This window comes from Rhincodon typus, chromosome 1 (assembly GCF_021869965.1).
Source record: "Rhincodon typus isolate 14 chromosome 1, sRhiTyp1.1, whole genome shotgun sequence".
Classification (NCBI taxonomy): domain Eukaryota; kingdom Metazoa; phylum Chordata; class Chondrichthyes; order Orectolobiformes; family Rhincodontidae; genus Rhincodon; species Rhincodon typus.
Window position 1 is genome coordinate 147,171,497 of NC_063332.1, and position 27,441 is coordinate 147,198,937.

Below are 27,441 nucleotides of genomic sequence, written 5' to 3' on the forward strand. Positions count from 1 at the left end.
TAGATAGAATAGATAAGCAGAACATATTTCTCATTGATTATTTTAGTTTCTTGCTGTTGACCCTATGTATAGTTATATACTTCCTAGATTATTGTGAAAATGCTAATTATATCAACATGATAAAAAATTGTTATTGTAAATCTAATAAATTCTCACATGTTGAAACAGCAAGGTGAAATATTGCCCTGCATGATAATGGTAATATAATTATGTGGTTTTCAGGTATTCGCAATCAATGCAGGTATTACAATACCATTAGTGACTGTTTGGTAATAATGTCATTCAGTACCATAACATAGACACACATGTCAACAACATCTACCACAACTGCTCCTACTAGCTGTTACAGGCCTCATAGATATTGAACAACTGCTTAAAAGAAGCAAATCCCAAATGACCTTGAGGAAAGAATCTGATAGATAAGACTTTACTTTCTAAAAATATTAAAATCAGCCTTCAAACCAAAACAAACACAATTAAAGTGTTATCTAATAAAGTGATAAAAGTTGAACTAAAATGGTAAATTTACTTTAAACTGATATCACAAATATTACATACAACATCCAGAGCAGAACCATAGTTCCCTTTAACTGTCCAGTAGTTTCTACCATACTTCACCATGCTGGATGAGGCCTTCACCAATCATTCCTTCCTATTTGAGTTTTCACCAGCAAGATATACCTATACAAATGCTCTGTCTCTCTAGTCATCTGACACTACATGTTCCCAGGGGTTCCTTTATCTGGCTTCTTTAATAAACCCCATTAAACAGCTGTGTTAAACTGTGTTTTCAACAGTTTTTCTCCCCATCCTCCTTTCTTCTGAATAAAATGGTCTCTTCCTGTGAGAAATTCACTTCTTCTTTCACAAGAGCTTCTGTAAGAGTGTCTGTTGTAAGTGTGGCATGATCAATGGCATCATCTCCCTGCATCCCCACCCCACATGACACCAACAAAGACAGCATTGCATATAGCAGCATGATGTGAAATGCTTACAGTTAAATGTACAAGGAAAGCAGCTCCAGGCTCTTTTACAACCTATGACCTTGGAATGAGTTTGTGAATTGTGGAACACAGGTGACACATTTCAAAAGTTCCCTGCGATTACTCATGTTTCAGTTTGATTGGTTACTATGATTAATTTGTAATGACCAATAGCATGGTCAAGGTTGCTTGTGCCATTCATAATAGACTTGGTTGGTCACTGCTGGTTTTTCTGATTACAGATGTTCTTTAATTTGTTCATTGTAAGTACCTGATTCGTGAAACTGCACCTTGAAGGGGCTCACTTTGCTCACAAGTGGGCCCCACTCTCTCAGACAAGAAAACTAATTTATTCCACCCCTCTGGCTGCCATTTTTAATTTTTATTAAATACTTGCAATTTGCTTGAGGATGGAAGACAACATAGGTAGCTCTCCAAAAAATGAATGACAAGCTCAGCCTGTCAATCTAGGGGAGCCCAAACCTCCATAATCCTTTCTGCCATGTAATCCTTGGTGACCGCATCAGGTTTGAGCTTCCCCACGCTCCCTCCCAACTCTTTTATTTAACTCTTCATCTTCCCATATTAAACCCGAGATCCAGGCCTACAGCTTAGTTATACCAAACATCATGTTGCACTGTCTGCTCATCGAAGCCAGAGTAGTGGTGAGCATCGATGATTCCTTATGCCCGCCAATGGTCTGTCATCTCCCACCCTTATATGTTGAATTGCTTCCCTTCAGATGTATCCCCATCAGCACCCCAGTATGGTGCCTCCAATTCTCACAATTGACTTCCCCAGCTTCCCCACCTCAACATGAGTCCCTTTGATATTCAGTGCACCAGCACTGGCCCTGACACACCCACTTAACAGACTTCGAATGACCACCCTCTCTGTTGATGGACCAGGCCACTGGCTGATCTCTGTGCACTTTCCTAAAAGACAAGGCAAGGCAGAAGTGGTCTGAGCTGGTAAGTTTTGACAATGCACAAAAAGTCAAGGCAAGTCAGTGAAGGCATCAGAATCCAAGTAGGTGTGAAGCAAACAAGTGCTGAGAAAGCAAGCCCAGAGGTGTACGGTGTCCATGTGCAAAATGCAGCAGCATTGCAATCTAAAATATTGGTGAGCTCCAAGGTGCAGTACTGAAGTGGTGAACAGTATTAGAAATGTGATGTGCCATCACGGTATGGTAAGACTGGTACATTGTCAATGTCAACCTGCCATGGAGGATGATGACAGCCACTTCCCATAGAAAGTGTGCCTGAGATATTGAGGAATGTTGGCCAAGATGAATACCCAGAGAAAATGCCGATGAGCTGCAGCTGCTAAGTAACTGCTCTGACTTTCATGTCGGGTCATGATAATGTCTCTCTGCTGCTGGGAAACAGCAATGTGCAAAGAAATGAAATGAGCTTAGCTACAAGTAACATGCTAATACATGCAAATGTGCTCCTCACCACTCACTAATGAGGTTGTCATCTGGCCATTGTACAGAAAATCTGACATTTTTTCCAATGTCAAGAAGCGTTCTTCTATTCTCACTGTATTTTCCCAGCTGTTCCACTATTGCCCATATCATTCAGGGATTGGAAAAATTCTGTCCTTTAGACTTTTTTCTGAGTTTCTTGCAACCTCTACAAAAATCCTTGCGACTGTGCAGTACAATTCAGAGATTGTGTGAAGTGTGAACTCCCCAGGAGTTTCACCTTTCCTTGATATTTGAGTGTACCTTGTAAACTCAAAGCAAAATTTCTGCAAAATTAAGGAAATTCTGTTATTGCAATTTTAGCGTTGTTGTAAAGTGTTTCCACTTTGCAACATACTCATTAGGAGCAGAACTAAGCCATTCGTTCTGTTGCGCCTGCTCCACCATTCAATAAGATCTGTTGGTGCTTCCCCATCCTATCTACTCCCATTAAGGATCGACTCCATCTATAGTTCTCACTGCTTCGAAAAGACAGCCAACTAATTCAAAGACCCCTCCCACCCCTGTTATACTCTTTCAACCTCCTCTGTTGGGCAGAAGATACAAAAGCTTAAACCCACGAACCAACAGATTCAAGTACAGCTTCTTCCCTGCTGTTATTAGACTTCTGAATGGACCTCTCAAATTTTAATGTTGATCTCAAGCTTTGTGCGCCTTCTCTGCAGCCATAACATTGTATTCCTTGTTCTGTTCTATTACCCTAATGCACTTTGTATGGTATGATCTACCCGTACTGCACGCAAAACAAAACTTTTCACTGTACATAATTTCATGTGCCAATAATAAATCAAATAAAAAAATCCCTTCCCTAATAAGAATTTATCTACATCCGCCCTAAAATTTTTCAATGACCCCCACCTCCATTGCCTCTGGGACAGAAAGCTGCACAAACCTCTGACAGAAAGACAAATCTCCTGATTGATGTCCTGAGGTTGTTGTACAGCTCCCTGAGCTGAGTGGATCTCAACTTAACTAGAATGAAGCACTGTGAGATCCACTGAGATAAAAATGAGTAATGCAGACATGGTGATGCCTCCTGTATTATCAGTCATTTCATTGTTCTTGCATTGCTGCTGCAAACTGTTCCAGTGTTCTAATTGTAATGTTAGGAGCTGAGTTTGGAAAATCACTATAGTGACATTAAAAATTATTTTCATGAATTAGTTTTGGACTATCCATGAACTGGTTATTCCATTGTAATAACAAATGCTCAGAGAACAGAGAAAGAAAAATAAATTTTTTGGACTGCAGTAAACCATAATAATGTTGGTGATACAAGTGAGTCCCTTTTTTAAATTCATTAACAGCATGAGGGCATTGCTGGCTAGGCAGCATTTATTGTACATCCCTAATTGCCCCAGAGGGCAGTTCAGAGTCAACCACATTGCTGTGGGTCTAGAGTCACATGTAGGCCAGACCAGACAAGGCTGGCAGTTTCCTTTCCTAAAGGACATTAGTGAACCAGAGGAGTTTTTCCCCAACAATTGGTAATGGATTCATGGTTATCACTAGATCCTTAATTCCAGATATTTTTAATTTTATTCACATTTCACCATTTGCCACAGCAGGATTCGAACCCGGGTCACCAGAATATTATCTGGATCTCTGAATTAATAGTCCAGCAATAATACCTCTAGGCCATCACCTCCCCTCCTACTAGTGTGTTTTTTTTTCATGGACAGTGTGGAAATAACAGCAATTATCATAAGTGGTGCTCTACTACCAGCAGCAGCTTACCATAATCAGCAGTAAATGCATACTGCTAAACGACAGTGCGCTGGGCAAAAAAGACTGTTGAGCTTCTGAAGAATTGGTGACAGGCTGATTGAAGAGCATTGATAATCTTCAAAGCTATTGCTCTTCCCTGCTAGTTTGTGATAAAACAGCATGGCACATTCAATAATCAAAAAGATGGTGAGTGCTGGGCAGAGGCAAATGTGCTTGTTCTGCATGCTAACTAACTCTACCTGGCATTGAGCCACAAGCCGCTAAAAGGTAGTGTGAAGTCTACACTCTCCATACCTATTAATATTAGCTGTTCTCAGAACAATAGTACAGCTCACAGGTTGCATGGTTATATTTTCTCTTTGTTTAGCTTTGCAATAAATGAAGCACAATGTATTGCATTACTTCCAGTAATCTTGCATTTCAATTGTTATCCAGAGGTATTTCTAATACTAAAAAAACTTTTTTTGATAAAATCTAAAGAGAGAATAATGTAATGGTGAATATTTTTTCAAAAGTTTAGGTTTCTTTCTAACTTTGTTGCCCAAAACATATGATGGGCGCCTTTGTATTGATTGTATTTACTATTTAATGGCGTACAGGTCACTTAATTCTGAATCCTTTATGAGCTAACCAAATAATATGGAGCTGGAGTTTTATGTAGCTGTAATTTGTTGTAGCTAACTACAAAAAGACAAATCTATCTTCAGTACCAATCACCCCTAACCCCCACTGCCCACAAATTCTATATATTCACTTCAAATTCCATTTCTTTCCATCATCATTATTTCACGTCTAACTGAACTGTTGACAATTATGGCAAGACTTCTTGGTCCCCTAACTGTCCTTCCAAGTTTAAATTCTCCCCATCACATCAATTGTCTATTCCTGCTTCCACAACATTGCCAGTATCAATGATTTCAATCTGCTATTGAAATTCATATCCCTGCCTTTGCCATTTTCAGATTTGGTAATTCCAATGCTGTCCTGGCTGAGCTCTCATTCTCCTGTCTTTGTAAAGTTTGGGTCATCCAAAATTCTGTTGCCACCTACCCTTTACTACCATCCTCCTCCACATGACTTCCATTCCGGACCAATCAATAACTGCTCAGACTACTCAGATATTTGTGCAGGAATGATAAAAATTAGAAGGAAACCTTTTCATTAGGATCTGGAATACACAGCTTGAAAGAAAGGTGGGGGCAATCAGAAGTTCAACTAAATTCTATATAGGACAGAAAGATACTGATGTAATAGCATGCCATATATACTTTGCATTCTCAATGTCGTACAGCAAATTTTTCATTAACTGGCACCTATAGGACTAGGAGTGAGCTGGTTGATAAAAATATTCCAGTTAATCAAGAGGTACGCATAACTGCAGTGAACCCTGAATAAGCATGTACCGGACAAAGCTAGAGACGCAAACCTACCTACCTATGACAAGGCCTAAACAACATTACAGGACCCAAAATGAAGCAGAGCATGATAGTGGACAAAGACACATCCCTCCCTGACACGCTCAATGCTTTCTGTGCTTCTAACGGTCTGGTGTGGCAACTACTCTGCCCAGGACCGTAAGAAATTACAGAAGGTGATGTGCGCAGCCTAGACCATCACAGAAACCAATGTTCCATCCATGGACTCCATTTACACTGCTCGCTGCCATGGAAAGGCTGCCAACACCATCAAAGATCCATCACATCCCAGTAATGACCTCCTACAACCTCTTCTGTCAGGAAGAGGATACAGAAGCCTGAACACACGCATGAGCAGGTTCAGGAACAGCTTTTTCCTGGCCGTTATCAGACTGATGAATGGACTCTCTAGCCTCAAATAATGCTGATCTTGCTAACGTTGGTCCTGCCTAGCACATGTAACCTGTATGCCTCAGTCTAAGTCTTTTTGATCTGTACATCCTTTGCTAACTATGATCTACCTGTACCACTCGTAAACAAAGCTTTTCACTGTATTTCGGTGCACATGACGATAAATAAATCAAAGCTTCATGACATCAACATCCCTCAAAAATCTATGTCAAAATGTCAACATACCTCCCAAAATCAATGTAAAAGCACCCAGTAATTAACAAATGCAATACAGAGAATAAACACATCAGTGTTGTAGTTTATTTACAGCATAAATGTTTAGACATCACGGTAGATCGCAATATTTGAGGTATATAATTTTTGCCAGTTTGTCAAGCGTGTCAGTTAAAACAAAGTTTGCTGTACTTAAAAAGTGAATTTATATGTATTTTAGTACCTGTGAGGGAGGAATGGTTTGTAATTTTTCATATAATTTTGATTCCATTTCTTTTAGTATCTTGTCCACCTTGTCGGTTCTAAATTTCATTTTCTTCTTTGTGTGTTGTATTATTGTTAAGTGGAAACTACACTGCAATTCAGCCTTCAGACTGCAAACAAGCCTTGAACAAGAGATCACTGTTGTTCTTATCATTACATTCAATCATGGCTTTCACAAAGGGCTTAAGCAATCATCTGAAGTGAAAAGCTTGCTGGGCTACAAGAAAATGTCTGGAGAGTGAGACTAGTTAAATTACTCTTACACAGAGGCACCATGGGCTTGATGGGCCCAGTCTTCTTCTGTTTTATAGCTATTCTAGGATTCACTTTATTACTCCAGATGACTTTGCTTGACTTCCCGATTCAAATTCACCGGTTTATTTTCAGGCTTTGTCTCCAGTGGGGCTGGTGCTTAGAATTGGGGTAATCCTTCTTGTGCTGGACTCCAAGGCACATGTGGCGGGATTTTCTGATGGTTGTTGTTCTGTGTGGATAGGATTTGCTCAAGGGAACCCTGTAGAATCCCCATCATAGCAGACTCTGACGGAATTGTCTGGGGAATCGAAGATTCCACTTGGCAATTCTCCTAAACCTGAAACCCTCCGAAAGTATCTACTTAAATCAGGGACGTAAGTTTTGATGGAACTAAATAATTAGTAAGAGGAAAAGTTCAACCATGTAATCTAATCACTGAGTAACTATTTAACTGACTGCATACTTACTCAAACATGATGAACTACACCTTCCCCAGACAACTTGCATATCCCAGACCCTGCCCCAACAGCCTTGCACCCAGGATCCTCCACCCTCTACCATTTACCCGCACCCCCACCCCTGCTGATGCTACCCAATAACTCGACTGCCAGAGATTACCCTGCCATGCCACCCACCAGATGTGAACAGAGCTGCCTGTCCCTCCTCCCTCCATTGGACATGACCCTTACCCATCACCACTGGGCCCGACCACCTCACCTCCGAACCCGGACCAACTTGAAATGCCAGACCAGCACCACCAGAATGGACCAAACCTGGCACCCCCACCATTGCCTCTAAACCTGCCCTATCAGACCATACTTGGGCTGACTCCCACCTTAAACTGCCCAACCTATGTGCATGCTGGACCCATCACCCACTCTCCCCCTCACTTAGCCAAGCCTGATTTCTCCCAGCCGCCCTGACCTGCCAAAAATAAATTGCATCACTTAACTGGCTCCTTGGCCAGGTGGAACTCTAACCATTTATGCCTTCTTCTGTCTTGCCATTCTAACTCCCTGGCATCCTACACTCAGCACCTTTCTCCTCAGCTGGCAGCCTTCTAACTGGTACCCTATTTAACTGGCTCAATCTCTGCATTCATCTGGCATTCTACCCCCTACCACCCTAACTTCTATCTTGCTGACATCTGGATCCCTTCCTTTCTAGCACCCTAACATCACATGTAACTTACGTACTTAGCATTTGACAGCAGCTGTCAAAGTAGCTGTCATCACTGTTAAATCTCAGAATACATCAGCTGACAGCTGTGAAATGTGGTCCTGGTATCCACAGACATTTCTACAGTATGAAAAACTGACAGAATTGAAGTATGGTTTCGCATTTCCCAGGGAGCACTGAGCACAATCTTCTGTCTGAAATGTAGATCTGCCTTCTTTTGTGAAAAAGAAGAGCTAAATGCCTACTTGTGTGAGAATTGCCACTTTGTGGAAAATCCAGCATATTACCACTTCTGTCAGGAATCCAAACCTGGATGAAGTGTTGCCCAGATCCCATGGCGCCTTTATTGGCACATGATGAAATTTTATGAGTCAAACTGCCTCAGGATTTAGGATTGAACCCTCAAGCTAGCATCAGATTGTCCCAGTAGAGAATTAGTTATACAATTGAAGGAGGACATGCAAATTATTGTAATGAGTGACAATTATTCAGTTCTGTTATTATAAAAAAACTTCAGATGTTTTTGTTTTTAAATATATTAACATGAATTGTGCATGAAATGCAAGAATGAGGAATAAGGTGTGATTCCTCAGTAAGGTTAATACAAAAATAACCCAGAACTATATTATCAAGGTAAAGCCCCAATCTTTCATTAGAGAGAGATGACTGGTGGTGGGTTTAACCTAAGGGCCACCACACCACAGGTGAGGGGAGAGGTTGAGAAGTCCTGCATGGTAACCTCAGCTGGTGCAGGAATTGAACTCACACTGTTAGCATCACTCTGCTTTGCCAACTAGTCATCCAGCCAACTGAGCTAACCAAACCCCAAGAAGATTCACGAAGGGAAATAGGCTGTTCACGAAGGGAAGTAGGGATAATCCAGGAAACTATAGACTGCTGAGTCTCTCACATCGGTGATTGGGAAGCTATTGGATAGAGTTCTTAGGGATAGGATTTATGCACATTTGGAAAAGCATGACCTAATTAGGGACAGTCAGCCTAGCTTCGTGCAGAGCAGGTCATGTCTTACTAACTTGATTGAATTTTTTGAGGAGGTGACAAAGTGATCAATTAGGGCAGAGCAGTGGATGTTGTTTACATGAATTTTAGTAAGGCTTTCAGCAAGGTAGGCTCATCCAGAAGATCGAGATGCATGGGATCCACAGTGACTTGGCCACGTGGATTCAGAATTGGCTTGCCCATAGATGCAGAGGGTAGTGGTGGAAGGGTGTTTTTCAGGCTGGAGGTGTTCCGCAGTGATCCGTACTAGGACCTCTGCTGTTTGTAATTTACATAAATGATTCAGATGAAAATGTAAATTGGTGAGTTAATACATTTACGGATGATACAATGATCGATGGAGTTGTGGATAGCGTAAAAGGTTGTCAAAGGATACAGTGGATATAGATCAGTTGCAGATATGCGTGGAGAAATGGCTGGTGGAGTTTAATCCAGATAAGTGTGAGGTGCTGTACTTTGGGAGATCAAATGTTAAGGAAAAGTATACTGCTAATGGCAGGACCCTGAATAGCATTGATGTGCAGAAAGGTCTTGGGGTTCAGTCCATAACTCCCTGAAAGTAGCCACGCAGGTAGATAGGGTGGTAAAGCAGGCATATGGCATGTTTACCTTTATTGGTTAGGGAATTAGCACAAGAGTCAGGATGTCATTTTGCAGCTTTGTAAGACTTTAGTTAGGCCACACTTAAAGTATTGTGTTCAATTCTGGTCGCCACATTACAGGAAGCATGTGGAGGCTTAGGAGAAGGTGCAGAAGAGGTTTGCCAGGATGCTGCCTGGATTAGAGGGTATGAGCTATAAGGAGAAGCTGGAAAAACTCAGGTTTTTTTCCGGAGCAGTGGAGCCAAATGAAGGTTTCCTCTTCTAAAGGCTTTTATTAGCAGACCCTCAGCCTGCTGTTGAGATCCTTTTCTGGTGAAACTTATTGAGCTGAAATATTGGGTGCATTTCCCCATCCTAAAGGTAGCAAATAGAACAGTGAATAGGAGAACCTAATTGGACAAAAGACAAAAAAAAATCAGATTCTTGTTGTTGAGTTAAACTTCAGTGATTTAGTTCACCCCCTCAGAGACTGACGGCCTTGACAGTTGTTGTTGAGAAATTTATCTTTATTCATTAGCTTCCTATTTATTTGCTGGAATTAAAGAAACCTTCCGAATTCGTTTCTAACCAGTCAAGGTAAGCAACACTTCAGAAACCCGAGAGTGAAAAGTAGGTGTGGTACTTGATTGTTTATACTTCCTGTTCAGCTTCAGTGTAAATACAATGCTGCATTGTCCTTTTGGGATGGGCTCTAAAATGATGCTTCCATTCACTTGCTTTATAACTTCTCCAAGTATTCCATAATGCCCAGGGAGGGGGTGGGGGAAGGCAGGCTGGCTCTGCATTTTTGATACCAGGAATGGTCTTCAGTCCTGAAGAAGGGTAATACCCGAAACATTGACTACTCTTTTCCTCCAGATGCTGCCTGGCTTGCTGCGTTCTTCCAGCCTCCTGTTTGTCTACCTGGATTCTAGCATCTGCAGTTTTTTCTTGTCTCTAACCATGGTCTTCACATCAATTTTGTTTTAAATATTCTATGGTCACACACAAGTAAATCATCCACTATTGTCAAGTGTTGTTTCTGCTCATCATATCTCTTCGGCGTTTGCTGTGCTGGATTATATTTTAACCAGCCTTGCAGTCAGAGTAATCTGACCTTTGTACTCACCTTGTCAGATTTTTGAGCTGGATAAATTTACTTCAGTTTTCCCTCAATTGCTGGTGAAATGTTGATTATTGCCTTGAAATAAGACTCTTCCTCTTCAACAAGAATAAGATCTTCTTTTTCTGCTTGAATTACTGTTGCTCTTGAGAGAGTATTCACCATTAATTGTGCCTTGCCTGGTTCATAGAATATAACATAGTTAGACTTCATCAGCCAAAATCTTTAATTCTTTCTCATTTTTTCAGATTTCCCCTCAATACCAATAATGTTACCAGAGGCTTATGTTCCACCTTGACACGGAATTTCTGACCCATGATTTAGTCTGCAAATCTTTCACATCCCAGGTAACAGCTCATGTTTTCTCATCCATGATAAGTCTGTTCACTCTCTATCAAGGTCCTGCTGTAAAATGGTTCATGTATTCCATCAGTTTGCATTTAGACCATAAGATAAAGGAGCAGAATTAGGCCATTTGGCCCATCGGAATGCTCCACCATTCCATCAATGGTGATATATTTCTCAAACCTGTACTCCTGCCTTCTCCCTGTGACTCTTAATCCACTTACTAATCAAGAACTTATCTATCTCTATCTTAAATACACTTAATGACTTGGCGTCCACAGCTTTCTGTGGCAATGAGTTCCACAGATTAACTACTCTCTGGCTGAAGAAATTCCTCCTCATCTCAGTTCTAAAGGATTGTCACTTCACTCTGAGGCTGTATCCTTGGATCCTAGTCTCTCCACCTCGTGGAAACATCTTCTCCATGTCCACCCTATCCAGGACTCTCAGTATTCTGTAAGCTTCAATCAGATTACCCCTCATCCTTCCAAACTGCATTGAGTACAGATCCAGAGTCCTTACCCGCTCCTCATTTGACAAGCTCTTCAATCCAGGGACCATTCTTGTGAACCTTCTCTGGACTCCCTCCTATACCTGCACATCCTTCCTTAGGTATGAGGCCCAAAACTACTCACAATATTCCAAATGTGGTCTGATCATAGCCTTATACAGACTCAGAAGTACTCCCCCGCTTTTGTATTCTACGAATGCTAACATTACATCTGCCTTCCTGAAAGCAACTCAACCTGAATGCTTACCTTAAGAGAATCCTGAACTAGAACTCCTGTGTCCCTTTGTGCTTCAGATATCTGAAGCCTTTCCCCATTTAGGAAGTAGTCTACATCTCTATTCTTCCTACCAGAGTGCATAACGTCACACCTTCCTACATTGTATTCCATTGTTTTTGAACAAAGTCTCCTTCTTTATCCTGAGGACAATGCATCTGTGGCTATAATAGTGAATAATCCTGGACTGCAGAGCGCTAAAAACATTAGTGAAAGAAACTTCTCTTTAATCATTTCAAAATCTGCAACTGTTACTGACTCCAATATCACTGATGGCCTTTTCTATCAAAAGCTCTCTTATGGATTTTGTAAACTGGTTAGGTTGGGGATAAACTTTCTCACTGATACACCATGCCTAAGAAGCACACTTCAGTGCTGGAAAGTCACTGCAGGCTCTTGTCTTTCCTGGATCCACTATAATGCCTTGTTCCTGAATAATGTCTTGAAATGTCATTGTTGTTCTAGGGACTTGGTATTTCCCATTTATTGTAAGGGCTGCACTGTGACATGCTTTTTACTCTTCCCAGACTTTCCAGTCAAATTCCTGCCTCATTTTACCATACACTAAGATATTGACTATAAGGCAGGTCATTCCCTGGTTCCCTAGTTTTCCATTGTCCTTTTGAAAACTTCTGGTGAAGAGGAGATCTCAAATAGTGCATAACATTATTGGTAATGAGAGGAAATCTGAAAAAAAATTAAAGATTTTGGCTGATGAAGTCAAACTATGTTATATTCTATGAACTAGGCAAGGCATAAATAATGGTGAATACTCTCTCAACAGCAACAGTGGTTCAAACAGAAAAAAAGATCTTATTCTTGTTGAAGAGGAACAGTCTTATTTCATGGCAATAATCATAGACAGATAATATAATGCCATCTGGCATCAGCAATCTAGACTCTTTGTCTAAGGCACCTGCCAGAACACACAGATTGCATCCAGTTTTGTAATAATGGGTAAGATTATCTGAGGAGTGGCAATCTCACACAAATTGCCACGCTGCCCCTTCTCTTTTACAAAAGCAGAGAGCTCCACATTTCTGACAAGAGACTCCATTCAGGGCTCACCCAGAAATGGGATGCCATGCTTCAGTCTGACAGTTCTGTTATAGCATAAAACTGTCAGAGAAAGGCAAACCAGGATTCCTTTTCATCAATCAGTTGCAATATTCTGAAACTGAAAAGTCTAGTCAGCCACTTTGACAGCTGCTGTAAAACAGTAAGTCGTCAAGGTAAGTGTAATGTTTGGGTTCTGGCAGCGTACGACAGAAAATGGGAGCAGAAAAAGGCCATTCATTACGATCATACAATTCAATAGCCTGGTCCTGCCTTTTCCCCTATATTCTTTGATTTCTTTAACCCCAAGTCATAGAATCCCTACAGTGTGGAAAGAGGCTGTTTAGTCCCTCGAGTCGATACCGACCTTCTGCAGAGCGTCCCACTCAGATCCAGCCCAGTACCCTGCATTCCCCATGGCTAACCCACCAAACCTGCACATTCTTGCACACTATGGGATAATTTAGCGTGGCCAATCCACCTAACCTGCACATCTTTGGACTGTGGGAGGAAACCGGAGCACCCAAAGAAAACCCACACAGACACAGGGAGAACATGTAAGCTCCACACAGACAATCACTCATGGCTGGGCTCGATCCCAGGTCCCTGGTGCTGTGAGGCAGCAGTGCTAACCACTGAGCCACCGAGCGACCCACCTGTGCTTACATCCAACTCATTCTTGAAATCATATGTTGTTTAGGCCTCAACTTCTTTTGTTGTAGCAAATTTCAGAGGATCACCACTCTCTGGGTGAAGAAATTTCTCCTCACCTCAGTCCTAAATGATCTTAGAATCATAGAATCCCTGCAGTGTGGAAACAGGCCCTTCGGCCCAACAAGTCCACACCGAATCTCAGAGCATCCCACCCAGACTCATACCCCTATAACTCACCTAATGCACACATCCCTGAACACTATTGGGCAATTTAGCATGGCCAATCCACCTAGCCTGCACATCTTTGGACTGTGGGAGGAAACCGGAGCACCCAGAGGAAACCCACGCAGACACAGGGAGAATGTGCAAACTCCACACAGACAGTTGCCCGAGTGGGGAATTGAACCCGGGTCCCTGGCACTGTGAGGCAGCAGTGCTAACGACTGAGGCATTGTGCCGCTCAAAAAAGTCCCTTTTTTATTTTCCCCTATATCCTTCAATATATATTGCTGCATATCCTTAAACTGTAATCCCTGGTTCTCAACTTCTCCATTATCAGAAAAATAAATTTGCAGCTACCCTCTCTAGTCCTGTTAGGACTTTATACATTTGTGAGATTCCCCTTCATTGTTCTAAACTGCAGCGAATATAATCCTAAATGATTGACCCGTGTTCAGTTCTGGTCACTCAGTTATAGAAAGGATGTTGTCAAGCTGGAGAGGGTTCAGAAGATATTTACAAGGATGCTGCTACATATGGAAGGTTTAGGTTATTAAGAACGGCTGGGTAGGCTGGGACTTTTTTCACTGGAGTGAAGGAGGTCAGGAGGTGACCTGATTGAGTTTATAAAATAATAAGAGGTATAGGTAGAGTTGATGGATAGTTGTATTTTCCTAAGGTGAGGAATTTCAAGACTAGGGGATATATTTTTAAGGTGAGTGGAGGGAGATTTGAAAAAGACATAAGAGGCAATTTTTTTACGCAGAGGGTCGTTCACGTGTGAAATGAAATTCCTGAGGAAGTGGTGGATGTGGGTACAATTACAACATTTAGAAGACATTTGGATGGATATATGAATAGGAAAGGTTTGGAGGGATATGGACCAGGAGCAGGCAGGTGAGACTAGTTTAGTTGGGATTATATTCGGCATGGGCTGGTTGGACCAAAGGGTCAATTTCCGTACTGTATGACTGTATGACTCTATGACTCTCCTCTTACATCAGCCCCACCATCCCAGGATTCAATCTGGTAAGCCTTTGCTGCATTCCCTCTTGTAGCAAGAACATCCTTCCTCAGATAAGAGACTTTCAGAGGGATCTGGAAGTAGTGGAACTGCCAGCAGAAAATTTAATTTGCCTGGTAATACCTTTGGAGTTTGCTACAATGGAGATCCCACAGGGTCCCCATGTACGAATCTTATCAGTGTTGGAATAACCACTGTCTGTCCAGTGGAAAATCCTATCCATGGTCTAAATAACTTCTTTGAATAATGTTAATTGATGAATAAATATTGGCCAGGATCCCAGAGTTAACTACTCCTCTCTCATTCAAACTGTGATATTTGGTCTTTTACATCCACCTGAGAGAGTAGTCGGAGCCTTGACTTAATATCTCATTAAAAGGGAGCACCTTTGATGGTGCAGTACTGCTTTAATATTGTGCTGGAATGCCAGCCTCAGGTTGTTGTGCTCAGGTCTCACAGGGTGGGGCTTCAAGCCGCTACATTCTGCCTCAGAGCAAGAAGTGTTACCGACAGACCCACGGCTGTCACACTATGTAGAAGTCACTTACAAGCTTATCGAAACTTTCATGTAATTTCATAGAATCACAACAGTGTGGAAGCAGGCCATTCAGCCTATACCAACACCGATGAGCATCCCACCCAGACCCACCTCCTCTAACCCATCTCTGTAACCTTGCATTTCCCATGGCTTATCCAATTAACCTACACATCCCTGGACACTGTGAGCAATTTAGCATGACCAATCCACCTAACCTGCACATCCTTGGACTGTGGGCGGAAACCCCTACTGACATGGGGAGAATGTGCAAACTCCTCACAGACAGTCACCCAAGGGTGGAATTGAACCTGGATCCTTGGTGCTGTGAGGCAGCATTGCTAACCACTGAGCCACTGAGCCACCTCTTTTATCACAGTCTTCTACAGCAAACTATTGTCATCCACAATTTTCAATACTACACTCCTGATTTCCAATCACATAGTTTCTGTAAATTGTGAGTAATGACTGTTCCTGCTGTGGATCACCACTTCCTGCCTTCTGCTAGTCAGAATAAATGCCTTTAGTCCTCACTCTTTGGAGCCACATTGCTATCCATTCTGCTGTAAGCATAATCCAAAGTTCAACTTGATGTTTGTTTCATCTGTTGCTGTGATTATTGTGAACATGGCACACATTCTTCACAAGTGTCCTTGGGTGAACTTACTGAGGGCTATAATATAATCCACACTAGTAATGATTTCTACACCCACCTTGAACCAGTGACCTGGTCAGTAGCACTCCTGTTTTTGCATGGGACTGGATTAGGCACTAATAAGCAGAACTTGTGCATCGATCACTTAACTTCAGATAAAATCAGCAGTTAAAATAGTCTTAGAATACACAAGGACTTAAGTGGTTCAGCTCAGTGAAATAAACAGTGTGCTTCACCTACTATCTACCATTATTAAAGCTTTGAAGCACCAAAATGGAAAGGAAATAAAGTGAACACAGGGCTTTTGTTGAATAAAATGATTAGAATGTGAAATGGTTAACTGACATCATGGAATAGACTCCACCCATCAGCATCTCAAAGATGATTCCAGGTGAGCTAATGGAAAGTTGTTACATTCTGCAGCTGTCAGCAAAGCATGTGAAAAGACTGTTTTAGTCTGCCAATGTGGACCTGTATTTACATTCAGCCTAATGGCTCACAAGACAACTCCCTCAGAAGTAATATAACCAGCTGAGTAATATCTAATAGGTGCATTTACCATTCATCAAGATTGAGCCTATCTTTTCCTCAGGATGTTACAGGGTTATCCATCCCCCTATAGTATCCGTATTTTAGACTGATACTAGCAAGAAATATTGGTGGCAGTGAATCAAACCAAGATATCCCAGATAGATCAAGTGGATGACTGGGAAAGTGGATCAGGGAGTGGCCATGATGGTCGCAATGGGTGACATGTCAGATGTCAGTGTCCATGGACGAGGGGTGCATGAGTTGGTGCATGTGGATCATGCCCTGAGATGCTGTTTGGTGCTGAGCAACATGAAGGCTGGTCGCATCCAGCTATGAGCTGAAGTCACCTGCTCTGACTTCCATGTGGAGAATTAGATCATAGAGTCTTACATCAGGCCCTTCAGCCCACTATGCCTATGCCAACCAACATACAACAAACCACATTAATCCCATTTTCCAGCACTTAGTCCATTGCCTATTATGCCATTGCATTTTATCTGCTCCTTCAGATGCTTCTTCAATGTTGTGAGAGCACATGCCTCCATCACCATCTCAGGCAGCACGTTCCATATTTCTACCATGCTATGGGTATAAAACCCTTTCCTCAGATCTCTTTTAAACCATTTTACTCCTCCCCTTAAGTTTATACCCTCTGGTCTGGGGGATAAGATTCTCATTATCTACTCTGTTTGTGCCTCTCATAATTTTGTAAACCCCAATAAAATCCCCCTCAGCCTCCTCTGCTCTGACGAAGACAAACTCAGGCTATCCAGTCTCTCCTCAATACTGAGACTTTTCATCCCAGGTAACATCCTGGTGAATCTCCTCTGGAGCTTCTCCATTGCAATCACATCCTTCTGATGGTGTGAGAACCAAAACAGCACACAGTATTCCATCTGTGGTCTAACAAATGTTTAATAAAGTTATAACAAGATTTCTTTAGTCCTTTATTCTACACCCAGCTAACTAAGGCAAGCACCCTGTGTGCGTTCTTCACCACCCTGTCTACCCGTGCTGACACCTTCAGGGATCTATGGATTTGTACACCAATAGCCCTTCGTTCCTTAGTACTCCATATGGACCTACCATTCGTCATGTATATCCTTCCCTTATTAGATCTTCCAATGGCATCACCTCACAATTATCAGGATTAAATTCCATCTGCAAATGCTCTGCTCAATTTACCAGCTGGTCAATGTCAGACTGTAACCCGAGACCATCTTCCTCACTATCAACACCAATTTTCATGTTATCTGCAAATTACTAATTATGCCTTCTACATTCACATCCAAATCGCTAATATACATAACAAATATCAAGGGTTTCAGGCTTGATCCCTGTGGCACACCACTGGTCATAGCTTCAAACATAAAAACAACCCTTCACTATCATTCTTTGTTTTCTATTTGCAATGCAATTTTGGATCCAGTTTATTACCTTGCCCTGGATCCCATGGGCTCCTACCATTTGGACCAGCCTTCCATGTGAGACTTTTGATTTATTCATTAGTGGCTTGAGGGTGTTGCTGGCTACACAGCATTTATTGCCCATCTGTAATTACCCAGAGTGCAATTCAGAGTCAACCACATTGCTGTGGTTCTGGAGCCACATGTAGGCCAGACCAGGTGAGAATGGCAGTTTCCTTCCCTAAAGGACATTAGTGAACCAGATGGGTTTTTCCTGACAATTGACAATGGATTCAAGGTCATCATTAGATTCTTAACTCCAGATATTTTTATTGAATTCGAATTCCACCATCTGCCGTGGATTTGAACGTGGGTCCCAGAAACGTTATCTGGGTCTCTGGATTAACAATCCAGCAATAATACCAGTAGGCCATCGCCTCCCTTTGTCAAAGGCTTTTACAAAATCCATGTAAACTACATCAACAGCACTACCTTCATCAATATATTTAATCATCATTTCAAAAAACTCAATTAAATTAATCAGAGAGGATCACCCTCTACAAAGCCCATGCTGACTATCCCTGATCAATTCCTGCCTTTCTAACTTTTGATTAATCCTGTCCTTTGGAATTTTTTCCAATAATTTTCCTTCCACTGACATCAGACTAACTGATGTTTAGTTACCTGGTCTATCCCTGCTGCACTTCTTGAACAAAAGAAACACATTATATATCCTCCAGTTATCTGGTACTTCACTAGCGACCAGTGAAGTATTAAATGTCTCCATCAAGGCTCCAGAAATCTCCTATCTTGCCTCCCATTGCACCTGGGATACATCATATCAGGTCCTGGGCGTTAATTTACTTTCATGCCCTGTAAAACACCTAATATCTCCTCCTTACTAATCTTAACGTGCTCTCAAACCTCACCATCCCAAATGAAATCTCTGGCTACAGTGTCTTTCTGTGAAGATGAGAAGTATTCATTTAAGACTTCCCCCACATCCACTGGCTCCATGCAAAACTGTTATTTTGTATCTAATACACCCCATTATTTCCTTGACAAACCTCTTACGCTTAATATACCTAGAAAATGCCCTTTGTTTTCCTTGATCCTATGAACAAAAGATATTTCATGGCCCCTCTTTGCCCTCTAATTTATTTTCTAAGCAGCAGTCTACGCTCTCTATACTTTGAAAGGTCTCCCATGTTTGTAATGCCTTGTACCTGACATATGCTTCATTCTTTTTCTTGATCAAACTCTCAATATTCTTTGACATCCAGGGTTCCCTGGACTTGCTACCACTGCCTTTCACTCTTGGAGGAACATGATAGCCCTGAATTCCCATTATACTACTTTTAAAAGACTCCCACTTTCCAAAAGTAGACTTACCTGCAAATAGCTGTTCCCAGTCTTTATTTGCCAGATCCTGATGATATTGAAATTGGCCTTCTCCAAATTTAGACATTTAACTTCTACACTATCTTTAATCCTTTCCATTTTGACATTGAAACTCACAGAGTTATGGTCAATATCACCAAAATGCTTGTCCATTGATATTTCAACCACTTGACCACCTTCTTTCCCGAAGATTAGGTCTTGGCTGACGTCAACTCTAGCCTCCTAATCTGCCTTGATCCCCTGCAATCAGCCTTTGTCAGGCGCCATCGCCCTGCCCCTATACTCATCCCTGGAACATCTGGATAACAAGGATACCTACATCAGACTCCTACTTATGGCTTCAGCTACACCTTCAACAGTATAATCCCAACCAAACTAATCTCCAAATTCTGAGAGACCGAGGTCTCTGCTCCACCCTCTGCAACTGGGTCCTTGACTTCCTGATCCATAGACTGCAATAAATGAGAATAGGCAGCAACACTCCTTCACGACAATCCTCACCACAGGTGCCCCACAAGGCTGCGTACTGAGCCCCTTACTATACTCCCTATACAGTCGTGACTGTGTGGCCAAATTTTGTCCCAACTCCATCTACTAGTTCGCTGATGACACCACCATTGTAGGGCAGATCTCAAACAATGACGAGACAGAATACAGGAAAGAGATAGAGTGCTTGGTGGCATGGTGTAAAGATAATCTCTCCCTCAACATCAGCAAAATGAAAGAGCTGGTCATTGACTTCAGGAAGTAAGGTGGATGGCATGCCCCTGTCAGCATTAGTGGAGCTGAGATAGAGGCGGTCAAGACCGTCAAGTTCCCAGGGCTGAAGATCACCAACAATTTGTCTTGGTCCACCCACATTGATGCTATGGCCAAGAAAACGCAAGGCCTTTACTTCCTCAGGAGGTTAAGGAAATTTGGCACATCTCTAAAGACTCTTACCAATTTTTACAGATGTACCATAGAAAGCATTTTGTCTGGATGCATCACAGCTTGGTTTGGCAAATGCTCTGCCCAGAACCAAAGGAAACTGCAAAGAGTTGTGAACACAGCCCAGTCCATCATGCAAGCCAAACATCCATCGACTCTATCTGTCCTTCTCGCTGTTTCAGGAAGGCAGCCAACGTGATCAAAGATCCCTCCTACTCCAGTTATAATCTCTTCCAAACTCTTCCATCAGGCAGAAGATACAAAAGCTTAAACACAAGTACCAACAGATTCAAGAACAGCTTCTTCCCCACTGTTGTTAAATTTCTGAATGGACCTCTCAAGTTTTAAATTTAATGTTGATCTCGCTCTATGTACACCTTCTGTACAGCCATATCATTGTATTATTTGCTCTGTTCTCTTATACTAATTCACTGTCTATGGTATGATTACCTGTACTACACACAAAACAAAACTTTTCACTGTACTGAGGGACATATGACAGTAATATATCAAATCAAAGACTGCCCCATCTCTAGTTGGACTATCTATGGACTGGAACAAAAAGCTGTTCTGGGTGCAGTCTAAAAATTCCATCCTGTCTAATCCTTTCACATCAAGGCAATCTAGTTTATGTTATAAAAATTGAAATCCCCAACAAATATAACTCTATTTCTCTCACACCTGGGGTCCAACTTGAATGTTTGACTCTATCTGTCTTTTTCTTGGCCTTTTGAGTTCCAATTAGTTCTATTATTTCCTGCTTTAACCGGAGGGCTTTGAACTAATCTCCTTAAACTGCCATGACTTTCTTTCTATTTTGTTTTTGGGCTCTTTCATCCTCTATTAGGAGGATGGGAAGGGACCTCTTCAGGAGGTGAACAGAACCTTTCTGGTTAACTTGTTTCTGTTCAGACTGTTCTGGATGCTCAGGACGTAATGTTGGGGACCTTACCAAGCCTTTTCCTTGTAATACTGCTCAATCTCTCCACCCCATTTGTACTTTTAATTCTACATCCTGCATCTGTTAGTGGAAAATTTGTTCTTTTTCCCTCTGTCTCTTGAAATTCTAGTAATAGTTTAATCTGTTTCAGTAATTACTCTAGGTATGGTACGCTAATTTTTTGTTTTGGCTCTTCTCTTCCAATTTTTTAGGATATGGACTGACGCATAGTTGCTTGCAAAGCATCTGGAGTAGCTGAGCCATTTTGCTTCAGCTGGAACATTTATCTGTGTTTACCTTATGATAAATCTCAATACCGCTAGGCTTAGAAATGCTAATATTTTTCCAGATAATTCTTCTTTTCCACACCCAAATAGTAGTACAATTCACAATATTGCTTTAATATTAGAATGGCAAAAAAATGCTACGGTTGTGTGTAAAGATAGCCATTGAATTTTCCCTCTTTGGCTTCCAATCAATTTCTTTCAGTATTCAATTCAGGCTTGTTCTAAAATTTGGAATACAATCAGATTTCTGTGAACTGTAGTAATACTTCTGGCTCATTTTATTGGATCTAATCTGGGCATGAGACCCCAATTTCTATATTGGACACAATGGAAGGATGAATGTAATTATTTCACAGTCATTCTCTCCTGTCTGTAACAGAGATAAATGTAATTTGTTTCTTAGAGTCACAGAGTCATAAAGATGTACAACATGGAAACTGACCCTTCAGTCCAACTCTTTCTTGCCAACCAGATATCCTAAATTAATCTAGTCCCATTTGTCAGCATTTGGCCCATATCCCTCTACATCTTTCCTATTCATATACCCATCCAGAGGCCTTTTAAATGTTGTAATTGTACCAGCCTCCACTACTTCCTCTGGCAGCTCATTCCATACATGCACCACCCACTGCGTGAAAAAGTTGTGTCTTAGGTCCCTTTTCAATCTTTCCCCTCTCACCTCAAACCCACGCCTTCTAGTTCTGGACTCCCCCACCCCAGGGAGAAGACCTTGGCTATTCACCCTATCCATGCCCCTCATGAATTTATAAACCTCTACAAAGTCACCCCTCAGCCTCCGACACTCCAGGGAAAATAGCTCCAACCTATTCAACCTCTCCCTGTAGCTCAAACCCTCCAACCCTGGCAACATCCTTGTAAATCTTTTCTGAACCCTTTCAAGTTTCACAACGTCCTTTCAATAGTAGGGAGACCAGAATTGAATGAAGTATTCCAATAGTGGTCTAACCAATGTCCTGTACAGCCACAACATGACCTCTCAACACCTGTTCTCAATGTACTGACCAATAAAGGCAACATGCCATATGCCTTCTTCACTAACCTGTCTACCTGCGACTCTACTTTCAAAGAACTGTGAACCTGCACTCCAAGGTCTCTTTGTTCAGCAAGACAGCCTAGGACCTTACTATGAACTGTATTAGTTCTGCCCTAGTTTGTCTTTCCAAAATGCAGCACCTCATATTTATCTAAATGAAACTCCATTTGCCACTCCTCGGCCCACCTGCCTATCTGATCAACACCCCATTGTACTTTGGGTAACCTTCTTCAATATCCACTACACCACCAATTTTGGTGTCGTCTGCAAACTTACTAACCATTCCTCCAATGTTCACATCCAAATCATTTATAAAATGACAAAGAGTAGTGGACACAGCACTGATCCTCGCAGCACATCGCTGGTCACAGGCTTCCAGTCTGAAAAGCAACTGTCCACCATCGCCCTACCTTTGAGCCAATTCTGTATCCAAACGGCTAGTTATAGAGTCATTGAGTTGTACAACATGGAAACGCTCCAACTCATCCATGCCAACCAGATATCCTAAATTAATCTAGTCCCATTTGCCAGCATTTGGCCCGTATCCCTCTGAACCCTTCCTATTCATATACCCATCCAGATACCTCTTAAATGTTGTAATTGTACCAGCCTTCACCACTTCTACCTGTACTTCATGTGATCTACACTTGCTAACCAGTCTACCATGCAGAACTTTGTCGAGCACCTTACTGACATCCACATAGATATTGTCCACTGCTCTGTCTTCATCAATCTTCTTTGTTACTTCTTTAAAAAAAACCCAATTAATTTAGTGAGACATGATTTCCCAAACAAAGCCATGTTGATTATCCCTAATCAGTCCTTGCCTTTCCAAATACATGTAAATTCTGTCCCTCAGGATGCCCTCCAACAACTTGTCCACCACTGATATCAGGCTCACCAGTCTATGATTCCCTGGCTTTTCCTTACCACCTTTTCTTAAATAGTGGCACCATATTAGCCAAGCCCCATTCCTACAGCACCTCATCTGTAGCTGTTGATGATGCAAGTATCTCAGTGAGGGATCCAGCAATCACTTTCCTAGCTTCTTACAGAGTTCTAGGGTACACCTGATCAGGTCCTGGGGATTTATCCATCTTTATGCATTTTAAGATGCCCAACACCTCCTCCTGTGTAATAAGTACATCTTTCAAGATGTCGCTATTTATTTCCCCAAGTTCTCTAGCTTCAATATCCTTCTCCAGAGTAAACACTGATGCAAAATATTTCTTTAGTATTTCTCCTATCTCCTGCAGCTCCACACATAGGCATCCTTGCTGATTTTTAAGGGGCCCTATTCTCTCTCTAGCTACCTTTTTGTCCTTAATGTATCTGTAGAATCCCTTTGGATTCTCCTTAACCCTATTTGCCAAAGCAAATGTCTCCTCATGTCTCCTTTTTGCCCTCCTAATTTCACTCTTAAGTATTACTTCTATTGCCTTTGTACTCTTCTCAGAATTCACTCGATCCCTGCTGTCTCTATCTGACATACGTTTCCTTCTTTTTCTTGACCAAAACCTCAATTTCTCCATTTATCCAGTATTCCCTATACCTACTAGCCTTGTCGTTTACTCTAACAGGGACATACTGTCCCTGGGCTCTCGTTATCTCATTTTTGAAGGCTTCCCATTTTCTAACTGTCCCTTTACCTGCAAATATCTGCCCCCAGTCAACTTTTGATAATACAGCCTAATACTAATACAGTCAAAATTGGCCTTCCTCCAATTTAGAAATTTAACTTTTAGATCCGGACTATCCTTGTCCATCACTATTGTAAAACTAATAGAATTAAGATCACTCACCTCAAATTGCTCCCCCACTGATACCTCAGTCACCTGCCCTGCCTTATTTCCCAAGAATAGGTCATGTTTTGCTCCTTCTCTACTAGGTACATCCAAATACTGAATCAGAAAATTTTCTTGTACACACTTAACAACAAATTCCTCTCCATCCAAGTCCTTAAAACTATGGCAGTCCCAGTCTATGTGTGGAAAGTCAAAATCCCCTATCATAACCACCCTATTATTCTCACAGATAACTGAGATCTCCTTGCAAATTTGTTCTCAATTTCCCACTGACTATTGAGGGGTCTACAGTGCAATCCCAATAAAGTGAGTATCCTTTTCTTATTTCTCAGGTCCACCCAAATAACTTCCCTGGACATACTCCCAGGAATATCCTCCCTAAGTACAGCCGTAATGTTATCCCTAATCAAAAATGCCACTCCCCTTCCTCCCTTGCCCCCCTCTTCTTATTGTTCCTATAGTATCAATATCCTGGAACATTAAGCTACCAGTCTTGCCCATCCCTGAGCCACGTTTCTGTCATCATTATGATATCCCAGTCCCATGTTCCCAATCACGCCCTGAATTCCTTACCTGTTCGGCCTCTTGCATTGAAATAAATGCCGTTTAATTTATCAGTACTACCTTGTTCACTGCTTTGTTCCCGTCTGCCTTGACTGTTTGACTTGCTCCTTTTCCTAACTGTACCAGTCTCGGACTAATCTCTTTTCTCACTGTCTCCCTGTGTCCAACCCACCACCCCGCCACCCCGCCTTTACTAGTTTAAATCCACCCAAGCAGTTCTAGCAAATCTCCCCACCAGTATATTAGTTCCCTTACAATTCAGGTACAATCCATCCTTCTTATGCAGGTCACTTTACCCTAGAAGAGATTCCAATGATCCAAAAATATGAATCCTTCTCCCCTACACAGCTCCTCAGCCACTCATTCATCCACGCTATCCTCCTATTCCTGCCCTCACTAGCTCGTGGCACCAGGAGTAATCCAGATGTCACTACCCTCAAGGATCTACTTTTTAAATTCCTGTTTAATTTCCTATCTTCTCTCCTCAGAACCTTGTCATTTTCTCTTCCTATGTCATTAGTTCCATCATATACAATGATCTCCTGCTAGTTCCCTCCCCTTTGAGAATACTCTGCACCCTGTCCGAGACATCCTTGATCCTGGTTCCACGGAGGCAACACCCCATTCTGATGATTCGTTGTTGGCCACAGAAACGTCTGTCTGTGCCTCTGACTACAGAGTCCCCTATCATAATCGATTGTTTGAAACCTGACTTACCCCTTGTTACACTAAAGCTACTCTTGGGACCAGAAAGCTGGCTGTCAGTGCTACATTCCCCTGAGAGTCCATCACTCCTTACATTTTCCAAAACAGCATATTTGTTTGAGATAGAGATAGCCTACCCGTCCCACCTTTCCTGGAGGCAACCCATCTATCTGACTGTATCTGTGGTTTTTCTCCCTTCCTGCAACTGCCATCCATTAGACCCCCTAGCTCCTGTAAATTCTTCATTGCCTCTCACCAATCCATATGACCTGATAGGATTTGCAACAAAGCACGCTTCCTGTAGACATAATCATGGGTAACATTGAAACTCTCCCTAATCTCCCAGATCTGAGAGGAAGAGCACATCACTCTACTAAAGGACATCTTTGCACCTTAACAATCTACAGATCCAGAAAATAGCATAGTCTTACTACTCTAAAAATACTCCTCTCAGATAACTTAGTACCTATGTTTTATTTTTTTTAAGTTTAATCAAGAAGCAGATCTCAATAAAACATATAATTAAAAAAAACTACTCTATTTTGGATTAACATAAAAAAGTACGGTTATACTTTAATAACTAGCCACTTAGCTGCTCCCCTGCTGTGATTCCCCCCACACAGGTTTCTCCAAGGTCTGTTGTGAATTTCACTGTTTGTTTATTTCTCTTAGAATGAACAAACTCTGACATACAGAGATACTTGAAACTAAACAGCAGAGGCAGTCAGCTGTGCAGGTTTACCATTCCATTTTTTCATGTCTCACATGGTGTCTGGTGTCTGGTGTCTGCTCTCTCTCTCTCTCTCTCCCACCTTTTTTAAAGTGCTGTTGATTTGACCTTTTTTTGCCAAAGTTCCATAAAAATGCAATAGCTTCTAAAAGAATAAGTACTGCTCCAAATATTCAAGGAAGTCAGATACAACATTGAAAATACCTCAGAAAAAGCACACCTCTTACAGCCACAACTTTTCCTGTCCTCCATCTTGGATTACCCAGAATCCTTTATTTACATTTTATTCCATAAAATGCTGTGTATCCCCAAACCATGTTTGTGCAGTATAATTTAAAAATGACCTTAGGTTCATTTACGGTTTATTAATGCATTGAAAACCTAGGAGAATAGTTTACAACACAAACTCACTCACACAAAAGTAATAGGGTCAAAAGAAAGAAAACAAAGAAAAGGAAAATTACATTTAAAAGTTACTTAAAAATCAAAGATACTGGCATTGATTTGTGCAAATTAGATTGCAGTAAATCAATAGTGAATGAAGTTTTGTAGCAGGCTGGTCCGGCAGATTTCTTTTTTTGTAGTAGGTCAGATGTGAGTAAATTGCAGTTGCATGTGCAGTATTATAATTCTTGTAGGCTGGGAAATTAGTTCACTTTTGAGGCAAGGATTCTTTCTGGAAATCAGCTTTCAATAGAGGCTGAAACCAGAGGCAGACAGTAGGTAAGCCTAGAGCTTCTTTGTTGATGACTGTATTGATGTCAATTATGGATGAAAAAAAAAGTCAAAGCTATATGATTAATTCTATTCAAGAAACAGCAATTTCAATCACATTACCAGCACTCCCACTTCTTTCTTTAGCTAAATAGATGGCTTTCATAGAATCCATGCAGTGTGGAAGCAGGCCATTTGACCCATCGAATCCACACTGACCTCTGAAAAGTATCCCACGCAGACCCACCCCCTACTCTATTCCTGTAACCCTACATTTACCATGGCTAACCCACCTAGCTTGCACATACCTTGGCGTTATGGGCAATTTAGCATGACCAATCCACCTAACTAGCACATCTTTGGACTGTGGCAGGAAACCAGAGCATCCAGGGGAAACCCAAGTAGACAATATGCAAACTCCACACAGACAGTCACCCAAGACC

At 41.6% G+C, this 27,441-nt stretch overlaps 1 long non-coding RNA gene across 1 annotated transcript in view; it reads right to left on the minus strand.

The window, feature by feature from the left end:
- Positions 1 to 26,526, minus strand: part of LOC125487347 — a 37,559-nt gene extending 11,033 nt beyond the window's left edge. Inside the window, exon 1 of the long non-coding RNA XR_007265837.1 lies at positions 26,489 to 26,526. This is a non-coding gene — a long non-coding RNA (uncharacterized LOC125487347). The remainder of the gene's footprint in view (positions 1 to 26,488) is intronic.
- Positions 26,527 to 27,441: the final 915 nt, after the last annotated feature.